This window comes from Saimiri boliviensis, chromosome 4 (assembly GCF_048565385.1).
Source record: "Saimiri boliviensis isolate mSaiBol1 chromosome 4, mSaiBol1.pri, whole genome shotgun sequence".
NCBI lineage: Eukaryota > Metazoa > Chordata > Mammalia > Primates > Cebidae > Saimiri > Saimiri boliviensis.
The window spans coordinates 115,964,842-115,975,665 of NC_133452.1; the positions used below are offsets into that span (position 1 = coordinate 115,964,842).

General features: G+C 36.3%; 1 non-coding gene across 1 annotated transcript; it reads right to left on the minus strand.

The window, feature by feature from the left end:
• Positions 1-212: 212 nt before the first annotated feature.
• On the minus strand, positions 213-319 carry LOC120363409 (U6 spliceosomal RNA). Its single transcript, XR_005578965.1, has one exon. It is a non-coding gene; the product is annotated as a U6 spliceosomal RNA (small nuclear RNA).
• Between the last annotated feature and the right edge of the window lie 10,505 nt (positions 320-10,824).

A 10,824-nucleotide genomic window follows, 5' to 3' on the forward strand; every position in this document is an offset into this window, starting at 1 on the left:
TTGTCTTTTTTTATCTTTGTTGGTTTAAAGTCTGTTTTGTCTGAAATTAGAATACCAACCCTTGCTTTTTTCTGTTTTTCATTTCTTTAGTAGATTTTTCTGCATTTTTCTTCAAGCCTATGAATATCATTAGATGTGAGATGGGTCTCTTAAAGACAGCAACCACTAGGTCTTCTTTATCTAACTTGTTTCTCTTTGCCTTTTAATTGGGAAAAAATATGGAATGCTTCATGAGTTTGCATGTCATTCTTGTCCAGGGGTCATATTAATCTTTTTTGTATTGTTCCAGTTTTAGTATATGTGCTGCCAAAGTGAGCACTACTGAAATTGTTTTTAAAGTTGCTCTAACAACCCTGCTTCCCTCTATTCAGTCACAGAGGAAGATGTGCTCCTTCTCTGGTTGAAAGACTATTCATCAAAATAGAACTTTATTCCACTTTATTCTAACTTCACATAAAATTGACTCCAGCAATATTCCCTCACTCTCCTTTATTTCCACTTACACCTACCAGCAGGTTTAAATGTGGTCAGGATTCTCCTTCAGAGAAAACACAACCTGCCTAAAACAGACTATCCATTCATGTTCATCCAAGTCTCTTCTAAGTGTTGACTACACTTGATGCCATTTGTTTTTCAACTTATTGCAATATACCCTTTGTTCTCACTAACTCACTTAACCTAAACTAACCCACTATTATTTCCTAGTCATCAGATACAATTTCTGGTTTTAATCTCACTGGACTTCTCTGTGCTCATCACAATTTCTATGACATGGTGCTGTCCTGTTACTCCCCTAGATTTTTATCTTCTCATTAGTTTTCATGGACCCTGAAATGTTATGGCTCTCTACAGGGTTTGCATCAGACCCTCTCTTTGAATGTGACCTCCTTGAGTGGTCACATTCATTTTACAGTTTGTCTACATGTTGCTAACTTGTAGAGTTAACTAATCTCTAATTCTGTCCTAGCTCTTGCCTACAGGTGCCTTTCTTATAAACAGCTAAAGACATAGAATAAAACAGATAAAGACATGTGTATTACTATATCTGGGGAGGGCACAATGTCCTCCCTGCGATGGACAATGTGAACTCTGTTTGTCTCTCTGGCCGCACGTCTCCTTCTAACTCCAGCGACTCCCAAATATGTGATATTGTTCCTAGTGTGTGCTTTTGCTCATGCTAGCTATTATGCTTGTAACACTCTCACCCATCCCACTGCATTCCTTTCTTAGAATGACTAAGAATTTCTGTCTCTCCAAGCTGCGCTAGGTGGCTTTCTGCATTTTCTATACTCTGTAATAACATCTCCCAAAGCATTGACCATACTGTATTAAAACCATCTCTTTATGAATTAGCTCTTGCCCCTCATCTGTGAGGTTACTCAGGGCAGATGCTGGGTCTTATTCTTGGCACTGAGAATCAGATCAATAAGGGTCTATCATATTAAAAAGTGCTCAACAAACAGCTGTTTAACTGAACTGGTAATTGCATTGACTATATTAGGCTCTAAGAAAAACTAGTGAAACAAGAGATGGTTTCCCCCTATTCTTTTGCAGGAATAAAACCACTATAATAAAAGTCCTACCAGATAATTTTCACATGTGAGTCCATCTGTTTTGTGAGTATACTTTGGAGGTTGTTTGCTTCAGATCAAACCAGGCTATAAAAAGAGAATTGAATCGTGATCAGGGGTTGCCAGAGTATGGCCTTCTTTAGAGCTAAAGGACAACTCTAGTTACAGATTTTGTTTCTAAGGATGGCGTTGGTGCTGCACTACATTGCAACAGGAATGCATCAGTGTGAGAGCATTTATGATTCTTTTCTTTCCCCCTCAGCATAAAAATAGCTTGTCCTTCTAAGAAAGATAGCCTGACTGTATTAATGAAAGTGAAATTCTTCATGAGGCCCTAAAAGTATATTTAAAATGAATAGAAAGTACCACCAATGACAGATAAGATAAATTTTGCCCAAATTGTCCTGGAGCCCTTTCCTATATATTTTGGAGAAAATGAAATAAATACATGGGTTACTGTATCTTCTGAAAAGATATTGAAGACACATTTCTTTACCACGATTTCTTATATGTGTTTCATTCTGTACTTACACAATTTAAAGTTACTGTTCTGAGAAGTGGCTTCAGATTTTCCCAATGAGAAGTAAAAATGAGTTCTTAAACCAGAAACAAAACTTTCATAAAGTTGCTTTAAATGCTTATATCGTTCCCCCCTAGCTAGCAATTTGCAATTAGTAGATTGCATGTTTAACATTAATATCCATGTTTAAAGAGATGGTTACCTAATAGAATTTTTTTTCCTTTTAGCAACATTGTTCAATTCTTAAAATACGAGTATTATTAAAAACATCTGAAATCTTTTTTTGCCTTTTTTGTAGACAATTTTATAAACCTGAAAATACCAAGTAGCTAATACATCTTCCATTTTTACTTCCTGGACTTAGACTGTTTTACTTCTTATAAAGCAAATGCCTTTGATATACATATATATTTATATATATACACACACACACACACACACATACACACTTTGATAATAATTGGTAAGATTATCTGACCTTACAGGTTATTGGTAGAGATGAACATACTATAATTTTTTTCTTCTTTCTAAAAAAAAAATTACATCCTAACTTCATAGCTTAGCATTTTGCCCATAACAGATATGAAGGTAAGAAAAGCCTACATAACCTATAATTTCTGTTTTTAATAATGAGGATTAGAAAACCTGTTCAGAACTTATTCTCATTCTGTAAGAATGTGCCCTATTCCAACAGACATTTCAGAACATCAATTACTATACATGCAGTAATTTTAAGATACTGTTTATAATTTCTTAAAATGAAACTAAGGTCTTTTTGAGCTAATCATTTTTAAATAAGAATCCGTCAGTGAATCCAAGACTAGCACTACACAAAATTGTCAGAAAAAAAAATGTGCGTGTATTCTTTGAGGAGGAGAGGATCAGTGGTTGACATCAGATTCTCTTTGTGATTAACAAAAGGAAAAATTCCACTGAAATAAGTAAAGCCTGCTTGTTGATATTCTTCCTTCTATCCCTTCTTTCATTTTTTCCAGTATCTTCTAGATTCAAAATTCACTGGAAAGTACATTGAACTAGAAGTCACAAAACCCAGGTGCTACTTCCAATTCTATTATTTACTAACCATGTGGCTTTGGGCAAATAGCATTTCTCTAAGCTTTAGTTCTCTTATCCTAAAATACAGACAATAATGCCCCACAGTTCCCTGCCAAATGAGGAGGACATAGCCTGAGTTATCAGAAACCAATAGCTAATTCCCAGTTCCTGAATGGAGACAGACATAACAATAAATCAACATAACAATCAGAATGTAAAAGAGTAAATCGCTTTCATAGTTAAAATATTTTAAAATTTCACTCATCAACTATGTAATGAAAAAGATGTCAAATCACGAAAGAAAAAAATGTGATTTTTAGTCCATGCAGAGGACAGACTCACCCTGGTTGCCAACTGTGCGGGTTCACAGTGACAGCCCTGGAAGGCTGCTCTCGGATAAAGTCATTCCTGTCAGCATTCTCACTGACATTCTTTATAAGATACATTTGGCTACCATTACATTAAATTTAACTCATGTTATAAATGATGGGAAAGTTTTTGTCTTAAAAAGTCACTCTATCTGTATTCTAAAATTACTCTGTTTCATAGCCATTGTTTACTGTGCCATCTCAACCATGCACTGTAGTCCATTCCATATGGGACACATCAGAGTAGCAATCTTTTTGATGATTCACACCTCAAATAAAATAATGTATGCATAAAGTTCAGGGGAACTATTTGGTTTAAGTGTTTTTGCACAAAATTCAACACTTTCTACTGAGTGGTGCGCTTTCTCCCATTTTCTTTCTTCTCTTTCTCTCACTCATCCTCTCAATAAAATACAACAACAACAAAATCAATATAATAACTAGATGTTAGTCTATATTGTGTTGCTATAAAGGAATACCTGAGATTAGATAATTTTTGAAGATAAGAAGTGTATTTAGCTCATGGTTCTGCAGGCTGTGCAAGCATGGCACCAGCATCTACTGGGCTTCGGATGAGGCTTCAGGAGGCTTTTACTCATGGAAAAAGGCAAAGGGGGAACAAATGTGTCCCACGGGGGGAGAGGGAGAAAGGGAGGATGAGGTGCCAGGCTCTTTAAACAACCAGCTGTCACATGAACACAAATAGGTGAGAACTCTCATTACCATGGGGAAGACACCAAGCCATTCATGAGGGATCCACCCCCATGGCCCAAACACCTCCCATTAGGCTTCCCCAACATTGGGGACCATATTTCAATGTGACATTTGGAACAAATTCCAACCTATATCACTAGCATATATTTGAACTTACTATCTGCCAATTATTCCACTCAACACTAGTAAACATATTTGTTTACATTAATGAATTCATGATCAATGTATTATTTCATTTAATGTTCATTACAACCCTATGAAGTTGTTACTATAGATAACCCATCTTAAAGCCAAGGAAACTGAGGCATAGAGAGGCTAAGTTATTTTTGACATAAATGCTAAGTGATGGAGCTAAAATTAAAACTTCAGGCATTAGGCTTCTGAATCTCAGGCATCAAACACAATGTCATGGGAGTGAAATAAGGATAGGACACTGGCATTCTTTCACTTGTCAACAAGTATTTCTTGAGTGTGTAGAAAGTGGTAGATCCTGTTCTGTGGTGCCAGAAATATGAGAGTAAGTAAGATGCAATCCCAGGTCTCAAGAAGCTTACAGTGTATTTCTCTGCTGTCCAATATTACAGCCCAAAACCACCATGTGGTTATTTTAATTTAAATTTAAGGATTTTTAATAACCAATTTAAAACAATTATTTATAATTTACACTTAAGACATAATTTAGAATAAACTAAACTAAAATAATTTAATTGAATATAATTAAAATTAAATAAAATTTAAAATTTAGTTTTTGGTCATACTACCCATATTTTGAGTGCTTAATAGCCACATGTGACTAGTGGCTGCCATACTAGACAGCACAGATTAGAACATTTTCGTCATTGCAGCACTGGAATGCCGCACAGGAAGTGCTGGTTGTGCTCCTGTGGGGGTAGGGGGATCAAGTAAACAGGGAATTTTTCAGTAGCTTGTATCTGTGCTATGCAGGGTGACAGGGTGCCTTAGGAGCACAGAAAAGGGGACACCTGACTCAGGACACAGGGCTTAGAAATGCTTTTCAGTGCAGGTGAATAGATCAAAGCCAAAGTCTAGAAGGTTAAGTGAGAGTTACGCAGACAAAGAGAGGGAATGGATATTTTAGGCAGATGTAAGATGTTTCCTAGCTCTTTTTTAATATGACTTTTCCAGATCAAGTATTTGGTACTTAAGTTCTATCCTCAAAGAATCTGAAATATTAAGCCAAAATACGTGAGAGCTCAGGATGGAAATGGGTCATGGGATGGGGAGAGGAAATGCCCATCCTTATCCTGGTGTTTTATACCCTGCCCTGCAACAATGCTGAGCTGCCAGCAAACAGGCACAGTCTCCTCCAGCTTAAGGCAGCCCCATTAATCAGAGACTCCACACCACAGCAATGTGAAATTGCTCCAGGCTATGACCTAGTGCTTTTAGGGTAGTTTGTCTTTATTTTACTTTAGTCTCATTTCTTAAAATGGAGAGACTGTCAGAATGCAGTGACAATTATGAGAATTTCAAAGGTATCTTTGCCTACCAAGCTAAGTTCCCAACAGCCTGATGGAGTGAATCATATCACTCATAATTTTCATAAGAAAGAGTGCTGGAGTGTGGCTCTTTTACAGAAAAGACTGTTGAATATTGAGGTAATAATCTCGTAACTTTTCCTCCGCATTTCAAGGGCGTAAGTTTGAAGCTGTCATTAATATGGTGAAATCATAGATATTAACAAGGATTTAATAAGCTATATACACACACAAAATCCATTCTCAAAGGAATAAAGTTAGAAGAATATTATTCATTAATTCATTGGCAAAGGATTATATTAATTCAAAAAGGAATTAAAACTGAATGACTTATGAGACTAGGTAGGAGGATATACACATTTTCACTTCTAGGTCATCAATTTTTATTTTTCTGTGTTAAATAAAACTAAGGGGATTTTTGACTCAAAATAAACCTGGACATACGGGTTTGTCCTAACCTAAATTGGCCCCATGTTTTCTTTAATCTTTATTTGCCTATAAAGACCCTTGACTCCTTTTTCAAATTAGATTCTGTTTTTTCTTCTTATGTAAGAGGACAACAGGAGAGGGAAGGTAAGGACGATTTCTGGGATCAAGCATTTAAAATTTTATTGTCTCCTGAAATGTTTATTGTCTCCTGAAATAGCCTCAGTGTGTGCCTCTCTAGTTACTGTTTCGGCCTACTGTTCTATAAACTACGAGTAACCTCAGTCATAAAACTCATTATATTTTTTCATTATTTTAATACATTATTTAGCAAATACATTCCATTTGCTGAGCTTTTGTAGTACACAGAGCAATATGCTATTTATTACCCTGGATCCACACAAGAACCCTTTAATGTAGGCAAAACAATTAGCATTGTGCCATTTTAGCAAGGAGAAAGAATGCATGTCTCAGAAAGGCTAACATGGTGATCCAAGATCACTGAACTGGTCCTTAAACACAGTCTCAAGGTTCAGTGTTCTTTTCCATTTGAGCCAATAAATCTTGGTAAATAGAACAGAAACTACACTAATAACTGTCATTCAAGGTCAGTCTGTTCATCTTAATGAACATAGGCTGGGAAGACACAATCATTCATGGGTTCTTCTCCTTGAAGTTATATTATTGGCCTAGCTGGTTGTGACAGTGATCAGAAAAACAAAAACTAGCTCTAACAGGAAGTATGCAACCTGGGTACAAAGGCGTGGTGGCTCTGGAAACTCCAGGAAAGGTGTCCCCTGCAGTGGGAAGCATGAGAAGGGGAATGCTGGGGTAGTAAGGAGCATTGGAAGCCTGGAAAAATAACAGCACACATTTCTGATACTATTCCAAGGCTCTCATCCTTATACTAAAAGAGGAGGCATTGGTGACTCTATTGATTAAGAGAAGAGCACAATGAAGCTGGAAAATGCCCTAGAAATAATTTCCCTCAACCTTTTAACAAAGAAATGGGTTTAAAACAGGTTCTGTACCAGCCCAGTGTCCCACAGCTTGAAAAAGCCAGGAATAGAATCAGTAACCTCTAACTGCAAGTGCACAGCTTTTTATGGAGACTTTAATTCAGCATTAACTAAACTGTTCCATACAGCTTGAACAGCCTCTGAGATGTGAATAGGTACTTCTATAAATAAAGAAAACAAAGAAATAATGAAGGTTAGGCTTCCACATTCAAATAAATTTGGGAAATGCAGAGTTAATCACGATTTTGAAACTTTATTTACTATAAAAATTCTCAGAACCTTTACATGATAATATGCACTATGTCTTTGTAAGGGCAGTAGATATAATATGTATGATTTCCCCAATTTCTTTTTTTACCATGGAACATTTCTTTGAGGAAAAGTTACTATCATCTATATCACAGTATATTACATTTCTGCAGAGTATAGTTTGGGAAAAGCAGGTCTAATGTGAAATATTCTCAACAGACTTTTCAGAATTCATTTGAGTGAGTTTTTACGGATTTTTAATGTTTGAAAATAGGGAATAAAAAGAAATAGTCTCAGTTTCTGGCAACACGAATCTTTCTAAAAAATAACTGGAAAGTAATTTTATTAAATTTCTAGGCTCATAGAAAGTAAGAACAGTCTTCAAGGGGGTTCCCACTTCTAAAAAATACCATGAGCTAAAACCTGAGCACTGAGGTGAGGTATGCACGTGTTTGCACGCACGCGCAAACACACACACAGATACACACACACAAACACACACACCCCTAGGAGAAAGGAACACCGGGATGCCCTAAAGAAAGATGCTCATATCAGCACAACACTTAGGAGACCAAGCCTTGACACAGAGGCAACAAGGACAAGGTGAAACTGAGGCCGAATTAAATTGAATTAAATTACAGAGCCAGAGAAGATGCTAAATTGGTAGCATATTCTGGCATCTAGCAGAAACAAAAGTAAATTTTCAAAGGAGAAAAATATCTTCAATATAGGTCTTAGGATCAGCACAGGTTTGGGTAGACCAGTCGTGGGCTCAGGTCAGAGTCACTGAACATAAGGAAACAAATAAGCATGAATGAAAGACAGCAAGGAAAAGAAAAAAAGATTTAGACCTCCAAGAATTTCATATACAATAATTATAAAATAATTATGTAAGCAACATTTTTTATAGAAAACATAAAAAGTATGGACTTCTACTTCCAGGAAGATGGAGTAGGAAATACTTTTCCTTATTTTTGCTAAGTACAACTAAAACCCCCAGCCATTATAAAACAAACATAAGAAGCCTATAAACAGCAGAGAAAAGAAAGCAGACCAGCTAAAAAATCACAGGACCCAAGAAACAACCCCATGTGTTCTTTTTGCTTCATATATTCCAGGCTTTGAGCTAATGAATCCAGCAACCCAGAAACACCAGTGGGTACAGATACAAAAAAAGTTCCAACAGAAGTCTGCTTTCTATAGCCAATAGATCAGTAAAGGAGCAGCCCATCAAGACAGAAATCTTCTGGACAATAACTACTCTATCCCTGCCAACCACCACAGGAAAACAATGTGGCCCTTGTCCAACCACAACAACAAAGGACAAGTAGGGAGCCTAGACTTTCACCTTCCAACCCTGCAATGAGGCCCCAAAATACTCCCTCCAGAGTGATGTTAGAGATGACTAAGTAGGGAAGCAGGCTTTTATCCCCACAAACCAATAGCAATTTCTTTACCCATGGTATCAGTGGAAACTGCATATCAACCTAGACTACTATCCACACCCAGCAGTAGCAAGATGCCATTCTGAATCCCCATCAAAATGGCGTCAGAATAGGCCTAGTGGAGAAGCCCAGTGGTGATGAGGGCCATAGCCACTATGGTGTCGGTAGACCACATGGGGAGCCAAAGCTACTACTCACTCCTAGCAGTAATGAGAAGCTTCACTATTGGTGTCAAAGGAAACGGAGTGGGAAACCTGGATTTCTATTTCCAAGTTATTAACAAAGAAACATCCCTCTCTTTCCCTACCGGAGTGGTATTAGAGGGGAAAATCACATCTTACCTATATGGGAGAAACAAGTAGAATGACAGCAGATCATAGAAGCCAGAAGAAATAAGCACAATGTTTTTTTGTTTGTTTGTTTTTACAGAGTCTCACTCTGTCACTCTGTCACCAAGGCTGGAGTACAGTGGCCAGATCTCTGCTCACGGCAAACTTCACCTCCTGGGTTCAAGTGATTCTTCTGCTTTGGCTTCCTGAGTAGCTGGGACTATGGGTGCATACCATCATGCCTGGCTAATTTTTCTATTTTCAGTAGAGACGGGGTTTCACCATGTTGGCCAGGCTGGTCTTGAACTCCAAACCTCAGGATCTGCTGGCCTTGGCCTCCCAGAGTGTTGGGATAACAGGCGTGAGCCACAGCATCTGACGGCACATTGTTTTTTCCACCGCTGAAAGGAACTGTCAACTGAGAATCCTATACCAGCAAAAATATACCTCAGCAATAGAGAGAAAAATCAAGACATTCTCAAATGAAGGAAATAAACTAAGAAAATCTGTCACCAGCAGACCTATCCCATATGAAAAGCTAATTAAAATTCACTGAACAGAAAGAAGAAAATAAATGAAGGAAACTCAAAAATATCAGAAAGGAACTAAGAACACAGTTGGCAAAAATATGGATAAATACTATTAACTTGCCTTTTCCTAAGTTTTTTTTAAAGTTATATTTTATGAAAAATTATAGCATTATATGGTATAGTTCTAAATGTATATATAGAAAATACTTAATACAATTATAAATAGAGTAAGGTAAATGGACATAAAAGAAGGTAACATTCTATATTTCACTTAAACTCGTAAAATTATGACACCAGTAGACCGTGACAATTCTGTATATAAAATGTAACACAGCAACCAATAAAAAGATATACTCAAAATCACTATAATCTCCAAAATGGAATTGTAAGTAATGTTCAAATATCCAACAGGAAGGTGAAAAAAAGAAAGCAGAGAAATTAAAAGCAGAGAAAAACAAATAGAAAATAAAATGACAAACTTAAATCCTAATATATCAAAAATGACAGGAAATGTAAATGGCCTAAATACATAAATTAGAATAGAGCAAATTTAAATCCACCAAAATACATAAAAACCTTAAGTGTGTATGTGCCAAACAAAAGCGCTAAAAAAAAAAAAAAAAAAAAAAAAAAAAAAAAAAAAAGTGAAGCAAAAACTGATAGAACTAAAGGAGAAATACAGAATTCACATTTACAGTACAAGACTTTAAGACTGCTCTCAAGAATTAATGGCAACTAGCCAGAAATCGGCAAGAATATAAAAGAACTCAACATCGTCATCCAACACAACCTAATTGATATTTATAGAGTACTCCACCACCAGCAACTGAATACACATTACTTTTAAGTTTCCATAGAACATGTACTGAAGTAGACAATATCTGGGCCATAAAAATACCTCAAGAAATCTAAAATAATATTTAAACTTATACATAGTGTGTTCTCCAACCACAACATAATCAACCTAGAAATTAATAACAAAAATAAGAAAATCTCCAAACACTCGGAAACCCAACAATACATTTTAAAACAAGCTGTATGTGAAAGAGGATGTCTCAGGGATATTGGAAAAAAAAATACATTGAAGTGAATAAAAAT